The sequence below is a fragment of the Chiroxiphia lanceolata genome, chromosome 6 (genome assembly GCF_009829145.1).
Source record: "Chiroxiphia lanceolata isolate bChiLan1 chromosome 6, bChiLan1.pri, whole genome shotgun sequence".
Taxonomy (NCBI): Eukaryota; Metazoa; Chordata; class Aves; order Passeriformes; family Pipridae; genus Chiroxiphia; species Chiroxiphia lanceolata.
This window is the reverse complement of record NC_045642.1, coordinates 45,767,345-45,782,696: the sequence shown is the minus strand read 5'-3', so window position 1 is coordinate 45,782,696 and position 15,352 is coordinate 45,767,345. Positions and strand designations below refer to the sequence as shown.

At 34.9% G+C, this 15,352-nt stretch overlaps 1 long non-coding RNA gene across 1 annotated transcript; it reads right to left on the bottom strand.

Moving 5' to 3' along the window:
- Positions 1–3,597: 3,597 nt before the first annotated feature.
- LOC116788972 lies at positions 3,598–7,591 on the bottom strand. Its single transcript, XR_004357819.1, has 3 exons — positions 7,526–7,591; positions 4,461–4,753; positions 3,598–3,840 (listed from the first exon to the last, which is right to left on the bottom strand). It is a non-coding gene; the product is annotated as an uncharacterized LOC116788972 (long non-coding RNA).
- Positions 7,592–15,352: the final 7,761 nt, after the last annotated feature.

Genomic DNA, 15,352 nt, shown 5'->3' with positions numbered 1-15,352 from the left:
ATGTCAAGCATAAATTTGAAATATTACCAAGGCAGAGACAGGGAAAATGCAAAACCAAAGTTTTCTTTCTTAGGTGGGATTAGATTGAGACGATAATGGAGCTGCCAAAGTAATCTGAATGGTGTAGTCAGAAGAGGTGATGCCCTTCCTGGCTGACTGATTTTCTATTGGTAGCCTGTCATAATTTATAAAACATAATCCATAGAGCTATGAGAACAAAAGAAGGTTTGGAAGGGCCAATATTGATAAGAGAACACAGGAAGACCTTTGCTAAGTATAAATTCTGTAATGGGGTCGTTCAACACCACTGGGTTTTGGATCTCTCAAATTCTTTCATAACTTAACCTAGTCTGATCTATTTGGCGCAGAAACTAGGGACTAATGAGGTTGTACTAACAATAATGGTTTAGGATTGTTAGTTGTATCTGGGAATGCTACATCTTCTGCAAAGCCATAGAACAACTACAATTATTTTCTGAAAAAATAAGGAAGAACATTTCAGATTTTTGTGGGCTTTTTCCATTTCTCACATGCCAATTAGCACTATTCTGTTCTGGGGATTTTGCAGTTTTAAGGGGAAGTAGATAGGTGGAGTGAGGTACTTTCTCCTTTTGTTTTCAAGTACACATATGATAGAACATAAAACAATTACTATGAGAGAAGACCTTCCTTTCAGAAACTTTTGCTCACGTTAATGTTTTTTTAAATGGGCAGTAAAATATTATAGGAAAAAAACTATACAAGCACACATAGGTTGTTGCTTAGGTCCACAGCAAATTTTCTCTTAATGTTAGAGAAATTTTTGTAGTGTCAGCTGAAATCAGTGAGGTTGAAAGCACAATTTCCCTTGTTCTCAGTTACAGTATCAATTACCTAGCCAGTTTGGATTACTCATCCTGTCCTTATCCGACTCATATTTTCTGCTGATATACATACTTGGTTTTTATCTGGATGGCAGAAAAATATCTTGCCTTTTAAATAACAAATAATCATTTGTATGACTGGTGCATTTCTTTGTGGGAGAAATCAGCTTGTAGGAGAAGAGGAAGGGAAGATTTTGTTATTATCTCCTGCCTCTGTTAATTTTATATATTCCAGAACTTCTGCTCTGCAAAGGGAAAATAACATATTGAAAAAAACCTGCAAAACTTGTGTTCCTGGGATTTTTTTCTATAGTCTTAGATTTACGTCTGATTTTCTATTTATGGTCAAATTCATACTATTTGAAGCAGTAAAATTTTGAAAGATTAGATAATTTAAAATGGGTCTTAGGGTCAGAACTACATTAAAACCATAACTTACAGTTTAGTAGCAAGAATCTACATGGGAAAAATTCTTGACCTAAGGATTTTTAATTTCAGAGAATCTAACTCAATCTTTTTTTTTTTTTTTTTTTGTACTTATATAAATAAAGATCTCTACTGACCTTTAAAAATGTGCCATAAATAATTTTTGATCTGGACATTCAACTGCTAGTGATTAATATGTGCATATTATACACCTGTCAGAGAAACTGTCATCTAGCACCTGCTAAATTTAAAATAAAATATTGGTGTTCTATATCTCAGTCTGATATTAATAGACTCTGGCATCTTAGACAAATCCCCTCATTATTTGTACTTTGTTTCCACAGCAAACTTTTTCTTTTGGTCTCTAATTAGAGAGGATTTCTGGGGCCAATTACTTCCTTTGTACAGGACCTAGCAAACAAAAGCTATAGGAAAGAATTAAGTGAGACTGGATATACTCTTGGAAAGAGCCTCAGTTCTAAGCAGATGTACATTTTGATCGTAGCCATGTATACATTAGGTATATGTTTTATCTTGACTGTTGTCAAATATTTACAAGAAAGCTATTTTTACTTTTTCATTTTTATTCTGCACCATGATTTACAGCAAAGTAAATAGACAACTCTTCTATAGCTTTTTCAATGCTGCTAGATGGTGAGAAGGTAGGTGTGTACTGTATATCTCCTTAACTGATTGCTTTCTAAATGTTTTATTTGGGTATTGAAAAATTCCAAGGTAAGGGTTTGAGGTCTGGACACTGAAGAAGTCATCTAAGGAACAGGAACAGTATAAAAAGGGCTCATATTTTTTAGAATCATATAGGAACAAAATCAGTATAGGTCTATTTAAGGTTAGTCCTCCTACCATCAACTTTCAGCTGGACATCTGCATGCTGGAGGAATTCCACAATGTCTGTGTGATCATATGGAAATTGCTGATAGGACTATTTCAGTTGTGGAAAACCTATCAAATATCCACTAAAATCAGCTTGAATCTACTGTACCAAATAAAATACAAGCTAAACTTTCCCTTTGTATTCCTCAGCTTTTCTTGGAAATTCAAGCTCACAGAGACACATCAGAAGCTAACATTCAAGACAACAGTAGTAAAGTAACCCGAGTAATTTACAGAAGGTGTACATCTTAAATATATATTTGGAAGAGAGGTAAAAGCTAGGCCAAGGACTTGTTTCCATGAGGAAGAGTTCAAAAGAAGCCATTGATCTTCTACAGTGCTGTAGAAGAAAAATGTAGGAGTGAACATAATTTTTTCAAAACTGTCATTCTAATTTGAATTTATTTTTTTTTTTAATTTTCAGTGTTTTTTCTTTTTTTCCAAAGAAAATGACAAACTGGATGCTATGCTCCTTTCTTTAGGATTTTAGAAATCTTTGCACAAGAAGAATTGTGGACTCATTACACTTCTAAGTCACATTTGATTCTTCTTTGCATGCAGACACCCATAGGAGATAAACTGCCATCCATTTTCTTTGTGTTTTCCATTCACTTCAACCAAAATGAGAACCAAAGACTTCATAATACTCTGTCATAAGGAAATACTGAACTCAGAAAGAATTTTTGGCTTTACCACAACTTTGTCTAAGGACGAATAGAAAGAGCGGCGAGGCTGGTGACACCAGAACACCAGCCAATTCAGTGATAATATTCTCTTTTTACATTAATGTCTTTCCCATGTTGTCAAGGTAAGACTTTACCAGAAGACTTTTACTCAATCATTTATCTTTTCTATGCAGCAAGACAGTTGAGTGACAGCATTATTTAGACATGTGACAAGATGGTGTGTGGTATTACCAGTGTCTTGCTAACACAGTAGTTGTCCATGGTATCCTGAAATTTCTTCCACAAGGCTGTGCAGTGTACTGAGTTAGAGAGGATGAAAAAAAACAAACAAAAAAAGAAAACAGAAAACTTAATTTGGCTCCAGAAAGACAAGATTTTAAACAGAGAAAAATATTTCTTAAATTCACAGGAAAAAAATATAAAAGCACTCTCAACAAATCTGCACTCAAAATTATATTTGAAACAGTAGAAAAAGCTTCATATATATATTTCACTTGCAGTATAAACTAATCTATATCTTTATTCACAGTTATCTATGTAGCATGTACACTTGTGTATGACCATGCATACATATATTGCCTCTTTATTTCTATCTTCCTTCCTTTTAGAATAGATGGGCATTACAGAAATTTGTTCTATGAAATGTTAACAGTAGTAGAAATAAGCACTACAAGCTATTTTCTTGGTCTTCTCAATATTTGCAAATTGTCTTTGTGGTATCTTCTTCATGATATTTCACTTAAACTGTTAGTCAATTCTTAGCTTTCAGGCATCACCTCTGTACTGATTAAAGCTGCCTATTTCAGCACACATTTTATTTTATGAAAAATCTTCTCATCTGAAATTTTTCCTCTTTGCATTTTAAGTTTTTCAGTGATTACATGATAAATGCTTTTGTCATTTTTTAAAATTTTCTAAAAATCCTTCTGAATGATGATCCCTTTTTGCTGAACGTGCCATGCAGGGTGTTTCTACAAAACAAAAAAAAAACAAAGTAAGTCTGAGTCACAAGATCTTTTCCCTCTATATGTTTTGATCAGCAGATTTGGTAAGTTCCCTCTGTTTATCTTAAGAGCTTAAAAAATAACATGTGCTTCTCATTTGCAATAACATGTAGTAGTAAGAGTGTTCATTTCTACAATGAAAAGACAAAAATAAAAAGCATTCAAAACTGGAATGTTGAAAATTCAAATCATTGTAGGAGGTTTGCTGAACCACAGAGGGGAAAAGATGCAACAAAAGATTTAGAATTGGATCCATTGATTAAACACAGGGCAAACAGGATTCTGCTGCTTAAGAAATGTTGACTTGTTAATCTCTCTTGTTATAAGAATGCTGAGGAGGCTGAGGAAAGACCAGGTGTGCTTTAATTCCCAGCCTCCTCAGGGAAAAGCTCTCAATGTGTTTATTAAGCTGTGTAGGTAACAGCATTTAATAAACTGTTTTCAAACATTAAAGATGTTTGCTTATCTGAGACTGAAAGGGGGAGAGACAAATAGTCTCTGCTCTCATTTTGATGGTTTTATGGAAGGAAATTACTTATGGCAGGAGTTGGAACAGGAACACTCTGCTGAAATGTGCCACTGCTCACCAAATCCAGATTGGGTGTATGGGCTGTGGTTACTGTGCTCTCACAGTCCTGGAATGTTGTTGCAATAGTTAGGAACAAATTTCATTTCAGGAAGCACAGGAAGGGGTAAGCTGACTGTGTCTTATTACTCCAAATATGTCCCTTTCACTTGCAGCCTTTGTTGTCTGCGCCAGGACTTCCAATGAGGTGCTACTTATGCTTTTTGGTTTTCTTGTGCACTGTTCATGTGATGTGAGCACCAGCTAGCTAGCAGCTGGGATCAGCAGCTGAGGCATCCATTTATTTCCTACAAACTAACAAACAAACTAGTTGACACCATCTGGACTGACTTTACACCAGCAACATAAAGAAAGTTACCTATTCTACAGTGACATTTCCAAATGATTCAGGATAAGGAAAGCTGAAAATTTTTCAGATGTTGTGCAATAAGTAAACAATAACATAACACTTCATTTGTTATGATGACATTAATACATTCAGTATTTGAGCTGAATTTTACTCTTGCATATGAAATAATTTGGCCACTGGGATAAGCTGTCACAGCTGCACTGAGGACAGTGGAGTTTTAGAAGTCAGTGAATCCACTTCTTTTCTTTGGTGACTTTGGATTTTGGTCATAACATGTTTTCTAAAACTAATAACATATGGCAGACTAACCGTGCTAATGGCCACAATTTTGGTGGAGCTCTTGTGCATACAATTGGCTAATTAGTCACCCAGTTGCATGTGGACATGTGAACACCAGAGGCACATCCAAGTCAGCTAATCTGTGCAGATCTGCATGCCCTGGTATTTGCATTAAAGTTCTCTTAATGTCCATCTACCCAAATCCCCAAGATTAGAGGTTCAGTAAAAGAGGGAAGCTCATTTGAACAGCTGAAGGTATTCGCTTTGCTTGGAGAAACAACTCTTTTGTTTGTGTCTTGAGCTCTAAAGAAAAGGCTTCTATGCAGTTTAAAACAGTTTCAGGAAGAAAACCAGATTTTTTTTATTACTCCTTCATTTCACACATTTTATCAGACTATCTGATTTAAGCAAGATGAAATCCTACATCCTTCACAATTTATTTATTTCTCTTTTGCAAGTACCATCTCAAATGGATTCAGGACAGCTAGTATTTGACATGAATATGATTTGACAGGTTGAAATAAATACTGAAAAGTTTATAAACCCAAATTGATCATATGTTATGTTTCACATACCTGGCCCTTATAAGTGAGTGTACCGTGGGGAAGTATTAGTTTTTTCCCTGCTCTGGTGAGGACAGCTCCAGGTAAATGCATAGAGTTCCTTATCTTATTTTTTCTGAAAATTGAAATGTGTCTTGTTCATAATTTAGAAAAAATTTCATAAGAGCAGTAGGAGGAATAATAATTCACTAGTACTCTTGTAGTCACTTCACTATGACACAAAAGCTTGCCATCACATTTAATACACAGATTAGAACTCCTTATTCTTTTTGTCCTTGCAGTAAATGCAGACTTGTGTAGATTTCTTTCACAGTTGTTTTTTTCTAATTGAACTCTGTAAGAAAGATATTCTCAGAAGTCCATTAAAGTCTCAGTGTACACTCCATGTGTTTAATCATACTGGATACTTCTAAATTGAAGATTATTCCCTTTTGACGAGAGAAATACAGCCACTGACAATACATAGTTTCCACACTTATTGTGTGTCTTCTTGATGTCTGAGGATTTATGAAAAATGTTATGATCATCTGTCTTGTATTATTTTTAATTGTGACACATGACTTTCTCATATGAGATCTATGTTATTCACCTTCAACTATTTAGAAGTGAAGTGCTTTGTCTAAACTAATAGACTAAAATGGGCATTCTCAGGTGCAGATTCATTCTAGATGATATAGACAACAGTTGCAGTGGACTAAATATTTTTTAGATTATGTATTGCCAAATTGTCTCTAGTTCTATGTTTAATAATTTAAATCCAGTTGAACTACTAGGAAAGGATTCCTAACAGGTATTAAGAAAAATAATTTTGACACTGTCAAGAGAAATGTTTCAGATTTTGTCAAAAAATGTTTTTTGAATGTTGGATACTTAAACCTAAAACAAAACTTTGCATAAGATTCAGATACTTGTGGGAAAGGAAACAAAAAGCATTTGTTGAAAATAATATTTTTCCTTGAAAAAATAGATTGATGTACTTCATTTAACCTTGGATTAAGACAACCATTCACAATATACTCTACAGATATATTTGTGACATTATAATGCAAATGTAGATCCTCCAGTCTCTAACACATAGCTACATTTCGTTTAGATACAGCTAGATTTTATGGTTCAGGCACTTTGTGTTCAGGCACCTTGTTGCCTAGATCCATAAATTATTCAGATTATTCAAGCTATATATGCAAATTTCCCTCAAGTCGTAATGTTTTTCAGCTAGACAAACCAAGTGAAGAGAAGCATGGCAGATTGAAATATGGGGAAACCTTCATAAATCTCGCACTAGTTGAGAAGTCCCCACAATGCCACCATTTTGCCTTATTTTTCTCTCTCCTCTATTTCTAAGAGAAACCAATACAGATGGAAGAACGATTGTATATTCTCCCTTATTAATAGTAAAACAGAAGGGATTCTCAGTTGTTCAGTAATGGTTTGATTCATACTTTTGCAAGGATCATGCGTCACAAAATTGGGTAGGTTTTTTATTAGCAGTACTTATTTTAATATTTCCCACCATTTACTTTGCATGAAAGTGGCACTTTGTGTGGCAGCATAGGTTACACACAATAAATTAGAGGACTTGGAAGATCTGTTTGAAAGAGCTTTTATTTTACTTTAACTTTTATGTTTATATCATGGTAAAATGAACTTATTGGTCTTTGCTCTAATTTTATTTTCCCACATAAACTACTGAAACACTTTTCTTAGAGAGGTTAACAAGGTAGTAATGAAACCAAAAATAAACACTATGCAGAAATGAAAATAGAAAGCAAAATAAACCCCAAATTTGCATTACCAAAAATATTGTCCGTATAAAATAAATTTAAGATACCAACTCACTAACTTGACTGGCAGTTTTCAGTTACTTTTACTTACCTATAGAGCCAGTCCACTCTGGCTATACATAATGGCAATTCTTCACCTCCTCCTACTAATGCTCTCTGACTTAGAGACTTCACAACGAACTGCTCCTTCCTGGTTCTGTTGGTCTATTAGTCAAAGGTCCCTTTGTGATGTTATAATCATGTACAGAAAATGTTTTTCACAGAAGCTGCATCTAACATTTGTAAGTAAACTGCTTCCTTTCATAGCAAGTCCCACTTGCACCTTGCTTCCCCCTTCCCCTGCAGTCTTCCTCAACAGTATATTTAAGGTCACACACTATATTATTAAATAATTGTGAAACAGTTCTTATTAATTACTATTTTATAGCTGCCTCTTATCTTCTTTTTCTTTCTTTTTTTTTTTTTTGGCAAAGAAATGAATGTAGCTGTTCACTGCTAGAACTGTGTTACACTAGAAGTGACTAGTCTATCTAATTCATATTATATAGAATCATGGGAATTAACATATATTTTCTTGGTCCTGTTTTAGAATTATAAAGCTGAATAACACAAAAATCCATGGTTGATCTTCTACTGGCAAAGCTGTTAGTGAAGTTCTGTTGCAATATCATTAGTGCCAGCAGTGAAAGAGTGTTCAAGTTCCTCAAAAGTCTTTTTCCACCTGGAGGAAGAATGTTCTCTTGTAAGAAAACATTGCCCTTCAACCTTAAATTTTCCATGGAATTAGGGGTATTCTTTCTGACATGTTCCAGTATTTATAAGAATGTGATATATTCTGTTTTACTGCCACATCAATATCTCTGTCATTTATACAATAGTCTTTTTTCAGATAAATGTACTTCCTTATATATACCTGTTATCTATTACTGTTGGAGGTGAATACTGTTGTCTTTGAAGAAGTTCTTTTTTTGAATACTGGAAACATGAGTTCTCATCTTTTAGACTCTTTCTTCCTCTTTCTCTGACCACTTGACATTTTAATGGCAATTGTGTTGGTTTGTCTGGCATAGAGTTAATTTTCTTCATAGTAACTAGTACAGGCTGTAGTTTGGATCTGTGTTGAAAACAGTGTTGATAACACAGCAATATTTTAGTTACTGCTGAGCAGTGTTTTCAGTGTCAAGGCCTTTTCTGCTTCTCACAGCAGTGGGGAAGTCTGGAAAAGGACACAGCCAGACAACTGACAACTGACCCCAAGGGAAATCCCATGCCATATGTCATTTCAGCATATAAAGCTGGGGAAAGAAAAAGGAGCAGGGGAATGATGATGTTTGTCTTCCCAAGTCACCATTACATGTGATGGAGCCCTGCTTTGCTGTGAATAGCTGAACACACACCTGACCATGGGAAGTGGTGAAGGAATTCCTTGTTTTGCTTTGCTTGCACACATGGCTTTTGCTTTACATATTAAACAGACTTTATTTCAACCCGTGAGTTTTCCAGCTTTTACTTTTCCAGTTCTGTCCTCTATCCCATTGAGGCGATGAGTGAGCCAGCAGCTCTGGGGCTTAGTTGCCAGCTGGGGTTAAACCATGACATTTACCTTGTGTTACATCACTTTTTTACCACAGACTATCCTATATCCTTTATGATCATATGTCACTAAACCACATTCTCCAGCTACTTCAGTAAAAGTGCATACTCTCTTCTAGTCTTTTAAAAATTAACTAGGATTTTCTCACCAAACCTGTTTCTGTTTGGATTTTACTCTCTTCCTCCAAGGGTTTTTCTCCAATATTAGGACTTTTTCTTTTCCATGGGAATTTTTCCATTCATAGTTATATTCAAATTACATCTAATGAAATATCCTTTCCAATTTAAATGTCAATAGAACATGAGAAGCACTCCTTCAGCTTTCCATTATGGAGACAGTTAATGTCATTACACTGAATTCTCTTCTCCACATTACTCTTTTAAACACTCTATCATTTTTAGTTGAGAATTTTCTGGGTACATATGGGGCTTTATGTGGAAAACCAAACACAACAAAAAAATGTTGATCAATTGGAAAAAACAAAGGCTTCACTGATCAGATTTCCATTTTTTGTTTCTTTCAACTTCACAGGCAGCTTTATTTTAACAACAGATATCCATTGTTGACATTATCTACATTGATGACCTTTTCACTATGGTTGTTCTCATTTACTTTTTGTAGTATTTATGGAAAGGCTGACTACTAACACTTGTGTGCTCCAGGTACAGTACAGACAGAGAGAAAAGCAGCTTTTCTTACCAATGTTTTTGAATTGATGGCTTTCTGTTCTAGAGATATTTGAGCCCTGTACCTCAGAAATTGTTCTGGATTATAAATCAATTTTTTATTTTTAATTAATGCTTCCTTGTATACATGAGACAAGCAGCTCACTCTGGCTATGTGGACACTTACCTGATTTCTAAGACACTGATGCGCTTTTGTTCATAAGAATTTATAAAGAGAGTTGGACTACTTAGAAGTCAAGACTTTTTAGACCTGCAAACTGTTATTACACCATTCACATACAATCTTGTATCTGCTTCTAAGAGGATGTAACCACCTGTCATGAAATTTCCAAAATGATGATTGAAAAATTTGTTATTGCTTCACTGCACCACTGTTCAAATCTCTAAAGACCTTACTTCCCCCCAGTCTTTCTTAATCCAGTTTTCACTTGAATTTTCAAATCCCAAGAAAATGAGGCCAGGTGGCAAACAGATCAACAAAGATACTTGGAATTCTGTTATGTAATTAGAGATGCTTTTAATGTTTTAAAATATTATTTACAACATCATAGAGCACAATTTAGTAGTGTTTGTTACTTACAACTTCTGAAGCTAATCAAGTTTTAAGGCTTCTTTCAGAAAGTTACATGACTTGACTCTTCTAAGACATCAACACAAATTTGAAGCTGAATGTGTTTTTTCATGCAGAAAAAAGCTAGGCTATTAAAATACCATAATGATTCTAGTTCATACACAGGGTGCTAAACATATGTTCTTTAAATCTTTTTTCTTTATCAGTCATGATCATTTAGCTGATAGGAAAAAAGCTGATAAATGAAAGCTTGGCAGTTTTTACTTATTTTCTCTTTTTTATGCCTCCATGAGATGACTAGAAGGACTCACAATTATGTATTTAATTTTTTAATATTGCCAGGTATGGAATTAAGCTAAAACAACCTTCTTCCAAGAGTAAAACAATGATTAAAGCCAATGTCAGTCTATCTACAGGCAGTTAAAAACACTTAGAACATGGACTTTGAAAAATAAAAGTTTTAAATCAACAATAATAATTATATATAATAAATTATATAGGAGTGACTTTTACAGTGGCTAGATATATGCTGAATTTCAATTTCCTGGAACTGAAATGGAGTTCAGTAACACCAAAGTTAGGAAGAAATTGTCATGGTGCCAGCACTGGCACTCAAGAATGATTAAGAAGTTTCCCAGCTCTGTGCAATCATCAGCTTGAAAGGACCAGCTAACAGATGCTATACACAACAGTGACAGCAGTTTAAAGAGAGGGCGTTTTGTCCAGTTTGAAGGAACTCGCAGAAGACACCTCCAACCTTTTGCAGACTATTCCACAAGTTTTGCTTTAATTCTACTTTCCTTAGTTTCATCCCACAACTCTGCTGTATTTCCTATCAATGGGATCTTACATCATATCGATCAGTGCTTCCCTGTCTGCACTCGTCATGCATTTCAGACTCCAACAAGTAATTAAGAGAGACTTTTTTATTTTCTAATTTCAGACATGATCTTAAAAATTTTTGGATTTAAAATTTGAAAAATATTTAACACTTGATAAAAATGAAGAAGAGAAGATTAAAAAGTTAGTCATAAATACTAAAGAAGCATTGATCAAAATTAAGCAAAGAAATGTGAAACAAAAGATGGAAACAAGCAATTTAAAATTAACACAGTTGTGAAACAGTGATCACTTTTTAAAAGAAACATCTCTGACTCTTATGCATGAGAACCATGTCAAAAATTCTTTATTTTTCAAATAGCTATTTCTCTTTTGAAGCACAAACCTCTCAATTTGTGTTTTGCTTTGGTTTTTTACTTGGTTTATTTGTTTGTGTATTTGTTTTTTCCTGGCTTATCTATGAAGGATTTGACTTGATTTTAAAGACTTTTTAAATCCTGTGCTCTGTCAGGTCAGGTCTCAAAAAGAAGGTTATGGCAGTTCATTATAGAGTGAATCTGCTTAATGGAGCAGTGCTTATATTGTGATTACCAGAGGTGTCAGTGTTTGGGGTTGAAGTCTCATGTTGAATTTAACATCTCCTAGGAATTCATTAAGCTGCTGGGCTATATTGCATGGGCTAGCATAATGAGAAGATACATCAACACAGTAGTCTCTTAACAAGAACATAAAGAACTTGGAAGTCTGAATCTGTAAAATATAAAAATAACAAAAAAATTATGTCATTTAATGGTATCTATTAACACTAAAAATAGAAAATTAATTATCTGTTCATGGACTACTTAAGTAAACTCATGTATAACGAAATATTCAAAGCCAAAGAGGTTAGAGGATAAAGAGGTTTTTATCTCTTACAAGTCATAAAAAGCTAGAAAGGAGCATGGTTATTTTCCACATGACTAAATAAAGAAAGCCTTGAACCATTAAGGTTGTTCAGATTCATAATATTTTCATTAACAGTGGGGAATTTGCTTCATTTGATTTCTCAAAAAGTGTGGTTTGAGATCACTTCTTTCATGCACATGTCACATGCTGACTTCAAAGGGAAAGGAACAAAGACAGCCAGACGTGCAGCACTCTTTAAATTTTGTTCTTTTCTCTTTACTTCTCCTCTGGCACAGATAACTTTATACATAGTTATTTTCACTCCTATGTTTATTGTTATCTGGTAGTCCATTATTTATCTATGCTATAACTTAGTGAGGTCAGTATCAAATACATCATTTTAAATGTACAGGTATTAAAGGCTGAAAACAGTTTTACACATCCTATATGGCATATTGTTGCATATTATGAGTTTTTCAGGCCTTTGGGCCATTCTAAAAGGGTATAAAACACTTAAAATAGCCATTTTCAGTGAGATTTCTCAGAGAATGAGTCCCTGAGCCAAGCAAATGTCCAGAGTTCAAGAGATTAATTAGCACTGGTGACTTAGAGGTGGATCAGACAGTAAGTACTATACAGGAGTTAATTACATACAGCCGGGCTTAGGTGAGCTCATCAACTTCAAGGAGATGGGAGTTCCCCTTGAAAGCCACTGAATTGTACTGACTATAAGCTAATACAACTATTTTTGGGAAGTTCAACAGCTGAGTGTAGTTATGCCCAGGCCTCCAAAAGCAGATTCCTTAAGAACTAAAATGAACAAAAGTCTGCTGAGAAGCCAAAATGAGAGATAAGGAAGAGAGCAACATGAAAACAGAATGATTTGTTTCCTGCTGCTTGTTGTTTACAGATTAAAAAGCTTCATAATGGGATGGCGGCCAGAAAACACAGTGGCTTGAGTTGTTTTGGTTGAATTAGAAAACAAGCAAATAGCTCCCAAAGTGCTGAACCCGTAGAGGGATTTAGAATTTCTTCTGTACTTACATTTAGATGCATGTTTAGGCTGGTCTCTGAAAGGGCAATATCACAAATCTAAATTGGGCATAAGAATATATTTAGGCCTGTAGAATTCCAAAACATTTGGATAGATACATGCAAACAAAATCACATCAAATGCCCAAGCAAGACCAAAGAAAATGTAAACCAGTTAATGAGACTGCAGAGGTGTACATTGGAAATATTATGATGCCTCTCACCCAGAGAAGCTGCTGAATAAGATATTCAGAGTAGTTTAAAAGGGAGAATATACCCATGTCAAAAATCTTTTCAAGAAGTATCTGATTATAAAGCAACTGTCTACAAGAAACTTAGAAGATCTCAGTTTGATTAAATAGTATTTTGCCAACATGATCCTATTTTCAAACCAGCACACCTTCTTATATTTTTCCCCTTTCCACACTTCCAACAGGTATGTGTAAGTTGTTTATTATTACTGTTGCTGTTGTTACTATTATTATCATCATTATTGTTGTTGAAATGTTTCTTTATAGACAGTGGCTCTGCCTGAACCTGTTTGTCTGTCAGTGGTAGCAAACTCTTTTCAGTAATAGTTTTTGAAATAGTTGATACATTGCTCTTATTAGATGCACACACTGAGAGCTTCTCAGACTAAACAAGAAAGATTTTTCAGAGGACAGTCAACTTACACATATGCCTTTCAAGCAGTGCCTAGGCAACCACTTAATTCCCCTAGAAGAATTGTATTGGAATAAGATTTTTCCATTCAACAACTGTCGTCGATGGTTGACCAACATTACTACATCACCAGTTTCAAGGGTGATTTTTAGCCACATCTGAGACTATATGTAAATATAGATATATCAGAGTGTAATATATATATATATCTTCAGGAAAGTCAGAGTAACAGTTTGAACTTTTGTAAGTGTGTAAGAAGTAAAAAAGTAATAAGAACTATAGGCTTTGCTTTGGTTTTTGTTGGTTTTCCATTTTTTCAGTGTGGTTTTTTTTTTTTTTTTCTAAATCAGATTACCAACTTGCTAATCTGAGTTCTTGTGGATTTTAGAGTATTCAGCCTACCAATGAATGATGAACAGGGTGTTACAGAGTAATTTCAAATCAAACTAAAGCTTGATTAAAGGCCTTAGTGAAGGTATGCTTTAATGTTGGCATACTTTATTGAAGATATTTTAAAAACTGGGAAGACAGGCAAGATGCTGGAACAAATCCATTTTCTCTTACAGAAATATCTGGGTGCTTGATTGAAGTAAGATCTATCTTACTAATGTTCATTGATTAAATTGTTGTTGCGATCTTCACATTTTGAGCTAGCTCACTGCTTCCAGAGGTACAGGCTCAGCAAGGGGAAGGAGCTGTCATGGCTGATACACCTTACTTTTTCCAGAAGATGGAATAAAAAAGACTAGTAATTGCCAGTTTGTCTTGGTAAACTTAAGCAATCACCCAAGTATTGAATTGTAATTCAAAATAACAATATTTGTTAATTTAAGAGGCCTATAGTTTTTAAAGATGAGCAATTTGTATGGAAATGGTTGTCAGAACCTGAAATAGAAAAGCTTTATGCATTGCCAGATCTTTCTTGATTTTTTGCCCTCAGTTAGATCAGTGACATTAGGTCACACCTATCTAACTCCCTTCCTTTATTCCTTTCGTTTCATCTCACTCCAAATTTAGCAATTACCTGAAAACCACCATGATCACTTTGCTTACAGAGCTGGATTTACCAGAGAGGCTTCTAGGGTTTTCCATCTTGCCCTCTAGATCCCATTAAAGAGGAGCTGCAGAGCATATGTCCCTCAGACCTCAAAATGTATTTGGAGCTGTATCCACCCTTTGATTTCAAGGCTGCTGTGAATTTTATCATAAGAAATCAGGTAAATAAGAGTCTGAGATTTTTGTCTTTTGGCAAAGTTTTAGATCTCTCTGGTGCTTTACATTTAGGGTGGGGGAGAAAACAAAGGAAAGGAAAGGTAAAACATGAGAAGTCTAAGCAGCTCTATGGGGGTGGGGAAGTGTGTGGGGTGAATTTAGGGGGGGCGTTGGGGAAGGCAGGGAAGGGAGGGGGTATGAGGGGGTGAATCCTTTGCTGACCCCATCAGCAATTAGCTTACAACAGTTAGTCATGCGACTTCATTAGTTTCTCTCTGCTAGAAAATGTTGCTGCCTTCTCAACAGGCCCACACACCATGTGCTCTAATTAGCTAATTACTGCTATGTTTCTATCTTATCCTATTCCACAAATGATACCAAATGAAACTAACTTTGACAATCAAACGATCTGTACAAATTCTGCTTTGGGCTTCA